This window comes from Nycticebus coucang, chromosome 6 (assembly GCF_027406575.1).
Source record: "Nycticebus coucang isolate mNycCou1 chromosome 6, mNycCou1.pri, whole genome shotgun sequence".
NCBI lineage: Eukaryota > Metazoa > Chordata > Mammalia > Primates > Lorisidae > Nycticebus > Nycticebus coucang.
Window position 1 is genome coordinate 73,714,563 of NC_069785.1, and position 18,085 is coordinate 73,732,647.

Genomic DNA, 18,085 nt, shown 5'->3' on the forward strand with positions numbered 1-18,085 from the left:
GTCTCCTTATCTAAACATATATTTAAAATAATCTTGCAAAATAAAGTTTGGTTTTTCAGGGTGGGCTAGTGGAGGAGAACCATAAATGACCAAGAACAACAAAGTAGAAAAAATAAGCAGAGGAGAAAAGAATATAAAAACAGGAAGCCAGCAGGCAGCAGTTCCCGGTGAGGTCACTGGCAAAGGCCCCAGGGGCTGCCTCTCTGTAGGTCATGGGTGGAGACGGGAGGCTGGGGTGCAGGCCTTTTCTCATAGCCTTGGGCACTAGACTAGGGCAGAACAAGGGGTCAGTGCCAGGCACACCTGGGAAATTTCAAAATATGTTTCTTCCTGAGATGGGGGAGAGATGGTCTCAAGGCTGCCCAACCGGAGGCAGAGAAGCTCAGTTCAAGACAGACTCTGACTCCCAACTCTGAGTCTGCCCCTTAGGGACTGTGTGACCTTGGGTGCGGGCCTCCACCTCCCTGGACCTGTTTCCTCATCTGGGATTTAGTTTGATTGGCAAGCCCTCCATGCACAGGTGGCCAAGGGATGTGTGAAAATCCAGCTGTGCACTCTGATGATAGCTGTTTTATTTTTCTAATTTGTACCAAAATATTGTTCTGCCAGCTACACCCCAAGCCCACAGGGCTGTGACCACTCAAAGAGATTCCTTTTTCTCCTTCATACATGGGAGCTTTACAGGCTGGTGGTGGCCCTGAAGTGGGAGATGTGGAGGCATAGTGGACTAGGCTGGAAAAATAGGCCGAAGCCACGCTGGGAGGAGTCTTGGATGCCACGATAAGGAATCCAGACTTGCTTTTAAAAGAGATGGAGAGCCACTTCTGCTTGATCCTTTGCCTTCCCCAGTCCCCACCTCCTGGACACCGCTCAGTGCAGAGCCTCTGCTGCTACTGCCACCCCACCTCCCAACACAGCAGGCTGTCACAGCCCCCCGGTGAGTGCTCGGTTTCTGCATGCCGTTCCTCACGCCCTGCTGTGCTGGGAAGGAGCTGAAACAGCTTCAGAACCCATGTCCAACCTGACCTAGACCCACTGAGGCTGGCCCCATAGCTGTCCCAGGGCCCAGGGGCACAATCCAGAAGAAGGAGAGGTTGCCCCCATGGGGTGAGCTTTACCAGTGAAACACCTGAGATGGGAGGGAAACAAACGTAGATTCCTGACTCCTCCCTGACAAACTGTGCCAAGGGGCAGCCTCCCCCAGGCCCCAGCATGGCTGGGCATTCCTTTCTCTTCTACAGCTCTGCTAGGTTCTATTTTGAATTTGCGTTCACACTTGCTCTGCCTCAGCTCTTCTCTCACTGTTGCTGCCCTAGGATTAACTTCCCCTCTTCATAAAGCTTTAGCATGCGAGTGCTGCCTTTTCTTTTATAAAAAAGGGAAATGGACTAAGACAATGAGCTCCCAGGAATAACAGATGCAGTCATCTTGCTGACCCTGGCCAATGGTGAGGGTTTACCACATTAGTGATGTTTAGCGATGTTTCCTTCCTTCCTTCCTCCCTCCCTCCCTCCTTCCTTCCTTCTTCTCCCTCCCTCCCTCCCTCCTTCCTTCCTTCTTCTCCCTCCCTCCCTCCCTCCTTCCTTCCTTCCCTCCCTCCCTCCCTCCCTCCTTCCTTCCTTCTTCTCCCTCCCTCCCTCCCTCCTTCCTTCCTTCTTCTCCCTCCCTCCCTCCCTCCCTCCTTCCTTCCTTCCTTCTTCTCCCTCCCTCCCTCCCTCCTTCCTTCTTCTCCCTCCCTCCCTCCCTCCTTCCTTCCTTCCCTCCCTCCCTCCCTCCGTCCTTCCTTCCTTCTTCTCCCTCCCTCCCTCCCTCCTTCCTTCCTTCTTCTCCCTCCCTCCCTCCCTCCTTCCTTCCTTTCTTCCTTCCTTCCTTCTTTCCTTCCTTCCTTCTTCTCCCTCCCTCCCTTCCTTCATTCTTTCCTTCCTTCCTTCTCTCTCTTTCTTTTTCTTTCTTTTTTTTGGACAGATTCTCACTCTGTCACTCTGGGTAGAGTGCCATGGCCTCAGCCAAACTCACGGCAACCTCAAATTCCTGGATTCAAGCAATCCGCCTCCCTCAGCCTCCCCCATAGCTGGGACTACAGGTACCTGCCACTATGGCCAGCTAATTGTTCTATTTTTAGTAAAGACGGGGTCTCACTTTTACTCAGGCTGGTCTCAAACTCCTGAGCTCAAGCAATCTTCCCATCTCGGCCTCCCGAAGTGCTGGGATTACAGGCACCAGGAGTGTTACTTTTCTTGTTCCTGAGTGCGTCAAAACACACACATACTCATTACAACTATCCGGGCAATGGCAGCAAAAGGGCCTGGAGTCAGACAGACAAGGGTTTGAATCCAGCCCCATGGTTCACCAGCTGTGCAAACATCCTCTCTAAGACTTTATTTCTCTAAGTCTCAGTTTCCCTTTCAATGAGATGGAAATAACAAAACTGATGTCATTGAATCATCATGATTAAATTAACTGAGATGCTCGATGCATGGGATGTGCTCAGGCAATGACCTTTTTTGTTGTAATGATTAGGAAATTTGGAGAATGGCACCCAGGAGGCCTATGGGCCAGTGCCCTGGGGACAGTGACCACAGAGAGGGGCTGTAGGATGCAGACCTGTGGGAGTGGCATGATGGCCGTCAAGGCCAGTCTGGAAGATTTTCAGGGAGGGCTTGTTACTGACAGAATTCTGAGACAGCATCTCTGCTATTTAAATGTGGCGAGTGGCAGGAGCAGTAATCCAGAGACCCAGTCAACTTCAGGGCTGCCCAGACCACCCAGCCTGACCCTGGCCTGGAACAGCTCCATCTCCTACTCCTGAATGCTATTTCCGCTGTGCTGCTCCTATCTCCATTTCATCCTCAGAAAGGACAGCCTTCTTGCCTGGCTTCTTGTCACTGTGGCCTTGGTCTTGGAGGCTGAAGGTATGATTTGGCAGGAGGTGCAGCCCAGGGCAACCTAGGACACAGGCTCTCACTGGCACAGTCTCGGCAGCCTACGGATGCCTCTGGTTCTAGCTCAAATGACAGAGCCCTGACTGCAAGGTCATTGTCCCATGTTCACAGCGGTGCTGCTGCTGGAGCCCTGTGCTTATTTTCACTGTCCCACTGCTGCTTTGGTAACAGATTGCCAGTAGGAAGGGTGGGAAGGAGAGGAGAAAGGGCTTCTATCCCTGCCCCTCCCTGTGTCTTTGCACCTGCCCCATATCCAAGGCTGAGCAGCTGAGCTTGAGGGGATGGTGGCCGGCTGCAGACCCCGCACTATGTGACAGGCTCAAGAGAAGCTTTTGTTGTGTTTCATTTTTTTGCTGTTAGAGGATCTTGCACATGGAAAGAGCCAGAAAGAGAGAGAGACGGATGAAACTTGAAGGAGCAAAGATCCAGAGGAAACCTGAGAGGGGTTGAAGGGGCTGGAATCCTGGTCACAGTGAGAGATTCCGGTCTCTATCCAGAAGGGAGGATGTGAGGGGCGGCAGACACGAGTCAGCTTGTAGGAGGGAGGCTGAAGTGGAGGGATTTCATGCCGGATGTCTTTGTTTTCTCTGGGAACTAGGGGGCAAAGCCATCTGCTGACAGGGGTGAGAGTGTGGTAAAGGTCTGGAAGCCATCGTGAGGAAAAGAGGAGGCTTCCTAGAGCAGGTCAAAGGATACTCAGGCACACAGAAGCCTGTGGATTCATGAGTAACCCCCGAAGCACTGAGCAGCAGAGACCCAGAGAGGGCTTGTTACAGATGACTGGGACTACTGTGGAAAGCATCATGCCCGATGCCTGGGGTCTAAATAGTTATTAAGACCTGACTCTTCTCATTCCTCTACAGAGGTAAGGGGCTCGGAGAGGGTTTAGACACTATCAGGCCATTCCATCCCCACCCATGGGCCATTTCATTTTCCTCTCCCCCAAAGAGCCAAGTGGCTGTTCTTGTGGGCAGCTCAGGGGCTGCAGGGGCAGATGGCCAGGCAGGTAGCCCTGCCTCTCTGACCACAGTCAGTCTTTCTCTGACCGCGTCCCATAGAGCATGGAGGCAGCACCCAGCTGACATAGGGGAGCCCTGATTGCCTGGGATCAGTGACTCTTTAAGCACTAGGGTTGTTCTTCTTCAGGCAGCTGGGCTCAGGTGTCAGTCTACCAATCAAAGCAAGTGTGGGATGTCACTCTGCCTCCTCTCCTAGAACCCAGCACATGGACAAGAAACCCCACCAACCTCCCTGGTGCCAATGCCAGTTTGTTCTCAGAGTTTTTTGTTTTGTTTTTGTTTTTTAAAGACAGTCTCACTCTGTCACCCTGGGGTTGAGTGTCCTGGAGTCATAGCTAAGAACAACCTCAAATTTTTGGACTCAAGCAATCCTCCTGCCTCAGTTTCCCAACCAACTGGGACTATAGACACTTGCCACCACCCCCATCTAATTTTTCTATTTTTTTTAGTAGAGATGAGTTCTCATTCTTGCCCAGGCTGGTCTCAAACTCCTGAGCTCAAGCAATCTGCCATCCTCGGCCTCCCCGAGTGCCAGAATTACAGGCATAAGCCATCCGCCCGGCCATCAGAGCTTATTAATTGATGTAACACTGAATGTATCCGTGTTTTCACAAATTAGTTGTTTCCCAAAATTCCCCATATGGGTGGAAAAGGCTAGGAAACAGGGCAACTTGGGAGTCTTCCCTGGGAGAGGATTTATTGAGAAACCAAACTAAGGCCATGTACTGTCCTTGTACAGATAATGATTTAGTGCTTGGCCCAGGTCTACCTTCCCAAGGTGACATGAGCACACAGTAGTCAACCAGGAGGCTCAGCCCCCAACCTTTACTCACCACTTAGAATTTTACCGATCCACTTATTTAAAAAGATAAAATGTGAAAAATAAAAATCAGGAAAAATCCACCTCGCTTCATCTTTCATCTTTCTCCAGGTTCAACTATTTATCCCTTTCATTTTGGCAGTCGGGACCTGAGCTTTGTTCTACAGTGAGCCTTGGTATGTCGCCATCTAGTGGTGGAAAAGGGTGAACTGCCTTTTATGCTCTGGAGTGGTAGCTAGTCATCATTTCAAAGAACACTGTGTTTGTGATGGAACAATGTTGCCTTGGGCTGCAGAATTCATTTTAGGTACAGCAAAACATGACCTTTTCTAGCTGTGGTTAACTTCCCAGAACTAAACCTCAGTAGTTCTCAGTCCTAGCTGCAAATTTGAATCATCAGCAGGCTTTTAAAAACAGCAATGTCCAGGTCTCACCTGAGATTCTGGTTTAGTATTTCAGGGGTGAGGCATTTTTAAAGCAATCCAGTTGATTCTGACATGCAGTCAGTATTGAGAGATGCTGTAAAAATTAGTGAGGATGGGCCGACATCACCCTTTCTATTGCAATTGTAACTAGAAGAATCACCTACCTCCCACCTCCTCACACACACCTCTGCCCACTCACCACACTGAGACAGAAATTGGGAACAGCACAGCCTCGACAATACAACTTCAGCTGCCTTTCACATTACAAGTAATACTTTCCAGGGTTGCAGGGAGGAGTGGTCTTTGAGGGGCTCCACAAGAGGCATATGGCCAATAGACCCCTTTTCTTGCTCTCGACCAGTCCTAAGGAGTACCATCTGAAAGTAGAATGGATGGGAAAATGTGAACAAAGGAACACATTCTGGTCACCAAAAGAATATAAAGTAAAACTCTAAGGAGCAGCGTTGCAAAGTATGGGCAGTTTGGAAAGAAACATTTTTTTTGTTTGTTTTTGTTTTAAGGATCTAAAGTATATGCTATTTCTGGGAATTGATGTTTGCCATTGGGAAGGTATGTGCACGCACCAACTACTATTCTGTGGGTAGGAGGAAGAATGAAGAGATCTATTTTCAATTCACACTGAAGACCAGGCACGGCTCCCCAGGTGCCCCACAGCCCATCCAGCCCTGAGGGACTTGGAGAGCCCAAGTTCATCTTGAACCCCTTTGCTGGGCTACTAAGTGTCATTCCTGAATGGAATAACGAAGACGTGGCTTAATGAACTTCTGGGAGCTGGATAGGGTGGGGAGATCCCTGTATGACAGATCAATCCCCATAGGTGGGAGGTGGAGTTTCTCAAACACAGATGGGGTACACACCTGTTTATTGCTGCTATAACAGAATACCACAGACTGGGTAATTTACAAAGAAAAGAAATTTATTGGCTCAAGGTTCCAGAGGCTGGGAAGTCCAAAATTGAGGGGCTGCATAAGGCAAGGCCCTTCTTGATGCACCATATCATGGAGAAGGCATCACACAGGCAAGAGAGAGGGAAAGGGGAGTCCAACTTGTCCTTTCTAAGGAGCCCACTCCTGTGATAGCAAACCCACTCCTGAGACAATGGCATCAATCCATTCACACAGCAGAGCCTTCACAGCCCAGTCACTTCTTAAACACCCCACCTGTTAATACTGTTACACTGGGGATTAAGTTTCCCACACACTTTTTTTTTTATTGTTGGGGATTCATTGAGGGTACAAGAAACCAGGTTACAATGATTGCATTTGTTAGGTAAAGTCTCTCCCACACATGTTTTTTAGGAGACAATTTCAAACTATAGTTGTGCCCGAGAGAGGGAAGATGGAAGAAGCCTGTGTCTCTGAAAGGAAGGCAGATAGAAGGTCAAAAGAATAAGATTAGGAACTGCAGAGCACCTCCGAAGAGTCTCCTATGAACATTTATTGAATAGTCTTCCTTGCAAGCAAAAAAAAAAAAGGTATTGGTGGCCACTTAAAATTCTTCCTCTTATATGTTGTAACTTCCTTTCATTTTTCCAATCTTTATCAATGTCTGATGTATTTATTCACTTCTGTGTGCTAATGTGACGGGAGAAGGGACACATTAGCTGTCTTCTCTGCACATGCTCCAATTGCATGGAAGCAGCAGGGTGCCGGGGACGGCTTGCCCAGAGGTGCCCTGGGTAGTGACCCACACAGAGCCTGAAGCTGGCAGAAGAGGACAGAACTCACAGGAACAGAGCCAGGGGGAATCTCAGATGCAGGAGAAGGGCGGTAACCCCCACCCACCACCAAATACAGGGAGGTGACCCTCAGGGAAAAGGGAAAGCTGCCATTTATGCTATAGCATAAAGGAGAAAAAGAAAGGCAGCTCACTGAGAAAACTGATCTAGGAATGTGATTTTTATCCCAGTTGGTTTTGTATAGTAGCAGGGTATTCAAGTAGACTTCCTGTAGATACGAAGACTCTCGTGCGGTAAAGAGACGGTAACAGATTTAAGACCAGTGATATAAATTGCAGTCTCTTTGTTACCCTGGGGTAAAAACCAAATTGCAGAGTCTGAGCAGCATGAAAATTATCCAGGTATAATGGATTTTGAAATCATCGACCAAATCCTAGTCTTCTGTTTTGCCCATGAGGAAACTGAGACCGAGAGAGAGTGGTCAGGGTCACTGACATCGCGGAGATGACCTGCGATCCACGGCTTAAACCTGACTCCCAACTCAGGCCTTGTTTGGTTTTCTGTTTTCCAAGGTGACATTTTGATCCTGGCAATCTGAACATCAACTGTGGTGGACACATGAAAGGCAATTCACGGGAAGCTCTTGGAAACTCACCAATGCCAACACTCTTTGATTGGGTTTTCTGGTGCCAATTAAAGGTAAGTTTTATTATCAGTTTTTTAATAAATCATTGTTTGGTCTTTTTTTTTTTTTTAGTAGAGTAATTACCATTGTTTGTGTAGACAGAGAGTTAAATTTCTGAGTCAGAAGTCCCCCTTTGTCTCAGTATATTCAGACTTCTGGACTACATGAGCAAAGGGTATCGAATCGCTTCCATTTAAAAGGGATCTTGACATTGAGCCTTGGGGCTTGGCTGCGGTCCTCGTGCTCAGTGATGCCAACAGGGACAGGCCCACCTCTTTCATTGAGGAGAGATTTGCCTAGGACCAAGGTGACTAGGGCTTTGAAGAGGAGAGATAAAGCAGGGAAGAGGTACAGCAACATCCAGAAGCCAAATGAAACGGCCCCTTTGAGTGGAAATCAGCGACTCTGGGACAGCCAAGAGGGAGGAGTCAACAATTCTTAGAACTCAGGCTGAAGTCTGTCGTCCCTGTCCTGCTCCTGCCCCTCGCCCTCTCCAGCTCTCTCTCCCTCTCTCCTCTCTTTCTCTCTGTCAGGATTAATGTCTGTACAGCCATTTTGTGAACCTGGATTTGGAGGTTTGATTGGATATTTTTGTAGCTGGCCAGGGGGTCCAGCAAATAGACACCACCTCTGGCTTCTCCCAAGTCCCAGCTCTTTCTGCAACAGCAGCTGTGACTCATGGGGCTCCTGACAGCCTTGATCACACTGATTTTCCAGTATTTTCTAAGGTCAGAGGTGCTAGCCCTGCCCATGAAGCTCCATTTGTCCATAAGGCATTGGGATGGCCTAGAAACTCTCTCCGGGAGGTGTTCAAACTTGCCCAAGGCCTCCTGAGTCCTGTGTTTATAGCAACAGGGTCCGTGGCTGTGAGCTGTGAGAAAGCTGGCAATGCAGCTTCTGTGGTCGGCATCGGGTCAGCCTGTACCTGAGACCCTCTGAGAAGCTTGGAGACAACACGTTTGTTTATTCTGAAACAGAAGGCCAAGGGAACACACTGGCTCTGGCTCTACATCACTGGAGCTCGCCAAACAAGAGAGGTCTAACCACAAAGGACAACCAAATTGTAAAAGCCAAACTGTTTTCTTCCTTCTACCTTCCAGTCCTCAGTCCCCGTTAAATGTTCCTATTATTTGGACCTCTCCTCTTGAGACATGATGACTTTTCTCTTTAATTATTTTTTTAAAATGAAAAAGCATTTTCTCATAATTCACTGTTACGTGTCCATTCCCCACAGAGCAGCCAAAGTGACCTTTACGCGGTGTAGATTCCTATCCAAGTGTTTCTGGGCATCTACCTGGACTAGCCCTGCCTGCCCTCTGACCTGGCCACGTGACACTTCTGTCATCTGAGATGGAGCCTCCACCAAGATAGATTTTTGTAAAAACCCTTCTGGGGAAGACCATTACTCTCCAGGTTGAACCCTACGATACAACAGAAAATGTAAAGGATAAGTCAGGAATTCCTCCTGATCGGCAAAGACTCATTTTTGCTGGCAAACTGGAAGATGTTGACTACAACATTTAAAAAGAGCCCATGCTTCATCTTGTGTTAAGACTTCATGGTAGTAGGCGGTGCCTGGGGCTCAGTGAGTAGGGCACCGGCCCCATATACCAAAGGTGGCAGGTTCAAACCCGGCCCAGACCAAACTGCAACAAAAACGCAGCCGGGCATTGTGGGGGGCGCCTGTAGTCCCAGCTACTCGGGAGGCTGAGGCAAGAGAATCGTCCAAGCCCAGAAGCTGGAGGTTACTGTGAGCTGTGACACCACAGCACTCTACCAAGGGTAACAAAGTGAGCCTCTGCCTCTACCAAAAAGAAAAAAAAAAAAGACTTCATGGTAGTAAGAAAAGAAGCCTTACACCACTCCTAAGAAGAATAAGCATAAGAGAAAGAAGGTGAAGCTGGCTGTCCTGAAATGCTGTAAGGTGGATGAGAATGGCAAAATTAGTCGCCTTCATGGAGAGTGTCCTTCAGATGAGTGTGGGGCTGGAGTTTTTATGGCCAGCCACTTCCATAGACATTATTGTGGCAAATGTTATCTAACTTACTGCTTCAATAAACCAGAAGACAAGTGATTAGATATGAGTTAATAAAAGACATGAACCAATGTTAAAAAAAATTTCAGGAAATGTAAACTAATATAAATGAGGTGAGCAGTGGAGCTGGGTGGGAAGAAGGGGTCACTGAAGGGCACAGGACACGTTTGGGGATGATGGACAGTTCATTATTTTAATAAGGGTGATGGTTTTATAGATACAGACGTATGTTAAAACTTATCCAACAACCATAAACTATAAATATATGCAGCTTATTATAACTCAATTGTACATCAATAAAGCTCTTTAAAACTATTGTATGGGTCTATTCCTGGAGTCTCTATTCTCTTTCATTTATTTCTGTGTCTACCTTCTAGTCAGTTCCATAGTGTTATGATCACTATAGTTTTATTTTATGTCTTAAAATTGGGCAGTATGGATCTTTAATTTCGTTCTTTTTCAGAATTGTTTGAGTATTCTAGTTCCTTTACTTTTAAATGTAAATTTTATAATCCACTTACCTATATCTATAAAGAATCACACTGGGATTTGTTTAAGAATGCCTTAAATCTGTAGATGAGCTGGGGGAAGTTGGACATTTTAATTGTCATAAATCTTCTAATACATGAATGGAATATATCGCCTCACTTATTTAGGTCTTTAATTTCTTCCATCAGTATTTTGTAGTTTCCAGCACATTGATCCTGCACATATTTTGTTAGAGTTATAGCTAAGAATATCATATTCTTTTTTTTTTAGAGCTACTTTAGATGTGCTACTTTATAAATTTCATAGGCAATTGTTCATTTGTAGCTACTGAAATGTGATTGATTATTGTTTGTTGACATTGCTACACTCAGTCCTAAAAGCTTTTTTTGTGGATTCCCTGAGATCGTCCACGTAAATAATAACATCTTCTGAGCTAAGAGACAGTTTTAACTTTTCTTTTCCAATATGAATGCCTTTTCTTTCTTATCACACTGCTAGGATTTCCAGTACACTGTGGAATAGTTGCCATGATAGTGGACATCCTCCACTTATCATTCTTAAAAAATAATAACAAAAAGAGACAACTAGAAAGCAGTCTCTCTTAATGTGAAGCAGACAGGACATTCTGTCAACCATGATGTATTCTTGCCAAAAAAATTGAATCTGAGACTGACGAAGCCTCTAGCTAGGACCAAGAATATGGGATGACAAAAAAAAACACAGCAATCAATGTAAATAACCTTTGTTGGATTTCTTTCTTTCTTTTTTTTTTTTTTTTTTGTAGAGACAGAGTCTCACTTTATGGCCCTCGGTAGAGTGCCGTGGCCTCACACGGCTCACAGCAACCTCCAGCTCCTGGGCTTAAGCGATTCTCTTGCCTCAGCCTCCCGAGCAGCTGGGACTACAGGCGCCCGCCACAATGCCCGGCTATTTTTTGTTGCAGTTTGGCCACGGCTGTGTTTGAACCTGCCACCCTCAGTATATGAGGCCAGCGCCCTACTCACTGAGCCACAGGCGCCGCCCTGGAATATTTTTTTTAAATCACAGTAGATGCAAAAAACTCCAAGATAAACAAAACACCCAAATTTTAAATAAAGACAGGATCAGTATTACTGTTTCTTTCTTTGCTTCTGGCTCCTTGATGACTCAGCACGGAACTTTTACTGATCCTGATCTTAAATCTAATGAGCATTTTACAGGAAATAGAGGCATAGAAGAAATGTAAAATGAATCCAGTATGTGGGAAATGATAAATAAATGGTAAGGAGTAAAGTGAACCCGGAGTGCTGGACTGACAGTTACATAAATGTGTTCATTTTATGATTGTCAGCAAGCTGGACTCTCATGATTTGTATCAATAGCATGTTATCTTGCAATAAAGGTTTTTTTTTTTTTTTAATGGAAGAAAAAGCACCTAAATGTAATTACTAATTCCAGGTGATAAGATTATGGGCTATTTATGTAATTTTGTTTTGTTTTGTAATTTTGCTCACTCTGTCACCCCGGGTATAGTGCTGTGATGTCGTGGCTCACATCAACCTCAAATTCTTGGGCCCAAGCAATCCTCTTGCCTGAGCCTCCTGAGTATCTGGGACTATAAATCACCTGCTACCACGCCTGACTTGTTTTTCTACCTTTAGTATAGATAGGGTCTTGCTTTACTCAGGCTGGTCTCAAACTCCTGAGCTCAAGCAATCCACCTAATACCCAGAGAATTAGGATTACAGGTGTGAGCCATTAAACCTGGCCTGTAATTTTATTGTTAACATTCTTTTATATTCAGTAATTATTTTATAATTATAGTTACATGACTCATACAATTATAATATAATTATAATTAAAATGTCAGGTTATATCTTAATGCTATATGATTCATAATTTTCTAATTTATCTAGCAAAAAAGAGAAAGGAAGGAATGAAAGGAAGGAGGAAGGGAAATAGGAAAAGGACCCAATAAAATAAATGCAGGGAAAACTGATAATCGTTGAATCTGGGGAACATATTGGAATGCTTTATACTCTCTACTTTTGTGTTTCCTTGAAATTTTTCCTTTATGTTTTTCCAAACTATTTGTTATCTAAAATAATCTTGTTTGTTTGGGTATAGTTTGCCTCCTTCCAGAAGAATATAAGCCCAACACAAATAGGATGTACCCAAGTCTGGCTCATTCTTTCATTCCTAGCAACGAAAACAGTTCCTGATGTGTGGCAGACATTCAATTCACGTTATCAGCCCCTTACATCTATGGATGTTATAGTTGACGGATATTTTATTTTGATATTATTTTAAAAATAGGATCTCAGTACACCCCCACTGTTTGTCTCACAGGGATCCCAGCTCTTCACATAGGTGACCCAGTCCTTTCCTTCTTGCACGGATGGCAAGATTTGGCTGGATGCAGAGACTAAATCTCCTTCAGAGGTTCTTCATGATCATGTCAAGGCCCCAAATCTGGTTATTTGCCATTCAGTAAAGGCTACGAAGCCCCCCCCGCACTTTAATTTGACCTACTGTTAAGTTCCCCTGTGAGGTTGTTATTTTCCAAAAGCTTTGGGGTTTTCTAGACGCCATCATCCTTAAATTGTTTTCAGGTTATCCTAAACAAAGAACCGATGTTGCACTCTATTAATTTGTGTAACCGGTTTCTAATCAGTTCTCAATGTCCAAGTCGGCTTCTGCATATCATGAAGGGGCTGTGCAACTCAGAACAAGCAAGTTTTTGTCCCCAAATTTATCTTCTTAAAAGTAATATCATAGTTAAAATTTCTCACATATTTCTTGGGTTTAAAAATGAAATTGATTCATTTATGTTTTGTTTACTTTCTTTTCTTGACTGTGGGCTTCTGAACTTGTGCTATCAGAAGAATAATTTTGGCTAAATAATTTATTACATGTTCATATTCAAGTTCTTAGCAGTTTCTATCTGTTCTTCACTGAAATTTGAAGTCATGTCCGACTCGAGATGATGTATGGGACTCAAATGTATTTGCATAATTGAATTCATCTGGCACTTGTTAATTGAGTTGGCCCATCAGAGTGCATTCCAAGTGCCTCAGGATGGGAGCATCACTCTCATTTTAGAGACATAAGAGAAGAAGCATAGGCGGGTTTTTGGGTTCTGACTTTTAAAGGCCACAACTGGCCCTTGGCCTCCACCTCTGGTAACCAAGCTCCTCCCCATCTATCCCAGGGGCTTACTCTCTTTTTCAGATTCCTTGGGGATTCATTGCACAGGAGTCCCCATCCCAGACTTTATTTTGCAGAATATGTTTTTCATGCCTTACGTGGGACTTACAGACACTGCAAAGTGTATTCCAGGGCTAGGGTATTTCAGCACAAGGAGAAATCACCAGACAGTGCTGAATTGGCTCTTAGAGTCTGCAGGCTCTGCAAGAGAGTCTGCTTGGATATTTGGAAACACTAAATTTACATCACACTGTACAATGTTTCTAAGGGTAAAGTTAATAAGTTGTTATTCTGCCCCATTCAACAGATATGTTCTGAGCACCTGTCAGGGGACAGACGCTGTAAGATGTGTTGAGATCCAAGGCCCCTTACCTCCTTGGTAATCCAGCAAGGGAGTGGGGCATGAACAATTGACCAGAAAGCAAGTGATGAGTGTTCTAGATAAATCTTTCAACCTTCTTACTCGGGATGAGTTTATGTCTGAGGGTTGTAGTGACGATGTATTTTGGGGAGCAATTTCTTTATGCTAGAATGGTGCCATGCCAATTATCGTTCCCATTAATCTTTACAAGAAAAATGATGTTGTAGGCATTGTCCTCCCCTTTTTACACGGGAGAGAGCTAAAGCTTAATGAGGTGAGACAGGCCTCGTAGTCTGTTTAGCAAGTGGCAAGGCGGGAATTTCAACTAGTTTTTCCATAGTCCCCAACCACAGGAGTGTACCCTCGTCTGCACGGGCCGCGTTTCCATGTTTAGTTTAGGCTACGCCCCAGTTGGACACTAGAGGGCGCCGAGATAGCAAAACAAAGGGAGGAATTTGCATCCGGCTGCAGCTCTGAGCAACCACGACAAATCCACCTTCCCGAATTCCTCTTTGAAGCTGGGTTAGCTAGAAGTGCAGTGTTGAGAGGGGTGAATTCATACCAAATGGGTACAGGGCACACTATCCGGGTGATGGGCACACTTATAACTTTGACTCAAACTGTACAAAAGCAATTCATGTAACCAAAACATTTGTACCCCTGGAATATTCTGAAAAAAAAAATTTTTTTTTAAGGCAGGTCTGCACTCTCTGGTTACAGACAAGGGCCAGGATCAGTTAGGATTCAGCTTTCATCCAAAGCACTTCAGCCCACTGCTTCCCCCCCACCCCCTCCCCCTCGTAATTGCTCAAGAATGTTTGTGGAATTTAATTGAATGTCTGGTTCCAATCACAAGGCATATACCTAACTTGCTTCTGCTAATTCCACAGCTGATTCCAAATCAGGGGTGTTATGTAAACATCTACTCAGCTAGAAATGGTCCAAGTGAAGGTAGCTGAGTTCACTCATGGGCTGTATACACAGTCCAGCTGTATCTCTCACTACCTAGTATAGCCCAGCTCCCAGGCATGCCTCCCGTCCTCCACCCAAGCCCTCACCGGAATCACAAAGAATGACTGAATCAACGTGACTGTCATCCTGAGGGATGCTTCACAAAGATGAAGTACTGAGAGGATAGCTCATGGGATTATTTTTCCACTGAGGGAACAGGTGCTCATTCACCAGCATCTGTGTCTAGGAATCAATCCACATTCCTTGTTGCTTCAATTCTTTGCTCCTTAGATCTTTGCTATTAGTATCTAGGTAGCTATTCAGTCCTGTTTACAGCTCACAAGGAGTAGAGTGTGTGGATGAAAATTACTGGAAAAAGCTAGCTCACATTTTAGGGGAAAAGTATTTTAGAATAATCAATCAACAATGTGACTCCAGAGAACAGTTGCTCATGTGTCTCAGTCTGTGTGGCAGAAACCAAAAGAGCCTTCTCACCCCAGTTGCACCCTGGAGTGATGCAATCGTAAATAAGACCCAGGCAAGACACATGTTTTGGGATGTGAAGCTGGCCTGCCAGCTCAGGAAGTTACCCTACAGTCTGATGGGTTGCGGATCAGCGAGGAGTGTTCACAGCACAGCACAGCAGCGATGCCAGGCAGTTTGGCTGTTTTTCTCCGTACGGAAGTGGCTGCCAGCTTTTTTTTTTTTTCTAATGTAGGGAGGTTATGTTACCCAAACTCTATTTTAGTAAGATGGGTTGGTGGCACAATAGAGGCTAAGATAAAGAGGAGGCTTGGGGACAGAGGGTGTGTGGAACTCAGGAAGCACTGGGGGAAGAAGCATGTAAGAAACATTTCAGAGCTGGAATTAGCAGCTCCAGATTGTTGATTGACTGTGGGGGTTTCAGAAGAGAAGGTTATAAATACTGTAGCCTCACATTCTTTGAACATTTACCATGTGCATGTTACTAAGCATTTTGTACGTATTTTCTTATTTAATTCTAACAAATCATGAGAGGTAGGAATTATTATTATCCAAGTTTTATAGGAAACAGAGGCACAAAGAGACTAAAAGTTACTTGTCAAAAATCACTAAGATGTTGAACCCGGGCAACCAAACTCCAGAAACATGCATTCTTTGCACACAACACAAGGTCCCATTTCCAGTCTGGGTGACACAGGAGATGTCACTGGCTGAGTCGGCGACAGCAACAGAAGGAGCAGGTGGGCTTATGTGTGGAGAAGGAGCATGGGCAAAGTGGTGTTTGGGGCATGTGTGGAGTGTGGGTGTTCTGCCAGCACCTCAAGCGGAGATCTCTAGCAGGCTTTGTGTCCCAACGAGAAGAGGGAGCTGGTTTTCATTAAACATAATGAAATATCTATAAAAATACCATTGGCTGAGTTTCCTAGTCAAACTATTCAAGAAGGGCCTGCTATGCTAACAGGAAGACTGTGCCCAAGCTGAAGGTTTGGAAAGAGATTTGCAAAGAGCGGCCTGTCCAGGTGCTCAGGCCTCTGGAACGCAGCAAGTGCTGCAGGGAGAAGCCGGCACAAGGCAGCTGGACCAAGACTTGAAAGAGGAGGAGGGAAGCAATATGCTCCTCATTCCATTGTGGGCCAAAGCTCCTCAACACCGCCTTCCCATTACAGCCACCTGGGCAGTGGTTCTCAACGTTCCTAATGCCGCGGCCCTTTAATACAGTACTGACCTAGGGAGTTTAAAAATGTACTCTTGCCCAGTCCTCACCCCAGATCCAATTAGATCAGAACGTCTCAGGGTGAGTCATAGGCAGTTTTTAAAAGCTCTCTGGGTGATTCTAATGTGAGGCCAGGGGTAAGAACCACAGCACAAGGAGGAAGGTTTGTCCTTGGAGATGGCCAGGGAGCAGGGTAAGTAATGACTGATGCCTACAGAGTACTTTTCAGTTCATAAAGCACTTGTGTGTCCATGGCATTCCTGTTTGCAGGTTGGATGAGGAAATCATGAGCCAAGAAGAGAAATGACTTGCTCAAGGTCAAACGGTTATTTAGTGGAAAAGCCATGAACAGAACTCAGACCTGCAGACCCCAAATTCATGATGCCACACAGAGTTCATCCATATTCACATGTAAAGCTGAGGGTGTAAGTACTTCTTAAAGCAATTATGATTCATGGGAGTTTGTCTAATAATAGAGCTTCAGCTTGTGTGCTAATGTGTAACAGGGTGGACAGCCTGAAAGTCAGAAGGCCAAGAAAAGCTGAGGAAGCTCTGATGGCCTGATGGCCAAGGATCCGGTGGGGTGGCTACAGGGAAGGACCAGACAGGGGGCGATGGGAGCCAAGTTAGGGAGCCCTGGTGGCCCGGGGTCCAGACCCAAGCCTTTGGGGTACCCACAGCTGGCAGTGGTGGGAATAGCAAATCTAAGAAATTCCTGGAGGCATTTATCAGTTCACAGGAATTCTGGGTTTTAAGGGACACACCATCTTACTACCCAGATAGTAATTGCCTGCTAATTTCCAGAGCCATATAATTTAGAAGATACCATTTTTATCCATTTTCACAATTGTTTGAGGTGTTATTTTCCCACCTCCGTGGCTTTGGATGAAAACCTGGCATGGTGATGCCTTATACGGACACTGAGAATAAGCGAAATGTGTCTAACAAAATGCCTGGCACGTAGGAGGGTGCAGAATAAACATCAGCACCTTTGCTGGATTGCTTCTGCTTTGAATGTGGACAGGTTCGGAAATGTTGAGTACCATGGTTAGGAGTGTGAGTGCTGGCATCGGACCACTAGTCAAGCCCAGCTCCACCAACCTATCTGTTAAACCTTGGACAAGTTATTACCCACATAAAGTCTGTTTTTTTCTGGCATGTGTAGTAAAACTGAGATAATACCTGAAACATTTCTCCTGTGGTTGCAGAAAGGATTAAATGAGATAATGCAAGCAGAGCTCTTAGGATAGTCCCTGGCACTCATCACTGTTCATTAACAAGTTTAGTTAAATGCCCCAAATAGCAAGGGCATAGGCCAACACTGGACTCAAGGCCAGTGCTCCTGCTACACCCAGGCTGCTCCTGACGGTAACCAACATTAACCCAAGTGAGAGGGAAAGAGAGCTAACATCTGTAGAGGGCCAGCTGTGCTTCAGATGCCGACATCACCACAAAGCAATTCACGGGGCCGCGCTGAGCCTCTGGGGGGTTCGTAGCCTTCCCAAGGTCTCAAAATCATAAGTGACAGATGTGAGACTCAATCTGACTCTCACATCCTACCACCCTTGTATATACCAATACCTCTCACTCTGGCCTGCAACAGAATCACCTGGGGGGCCTGTTCAAATCCAAATTCCAGGCCCTTCTCCCAGAGTTTCTGATTTGGTAAGATAGAGCCGGAGAATCTGCATTTCCAACAAAGTTCCCAGGGGAGGTCAAGGCCGCTGGCCCTGGGAGAGAACCACGAGTATATACCAAGCTGCCTTTGCTCAGTGAG

At 45.6% G+C, this 18,085-nt stretch overlaps 1 pseudogene; it reads left to right on the top strand.

Moving 5' to 3' along the window:
* The first annotated feature begins 8,268 nt into the window (after positions 1-8,268).
* Positions 8,269-9,865, top strand: LOC128588715 (ubiquitin-40S ribosomal protein S27a-like; annotated as a pseudogene).
* Positions 9,866-18,085: the final 8,220 nt, after the last annotated feature.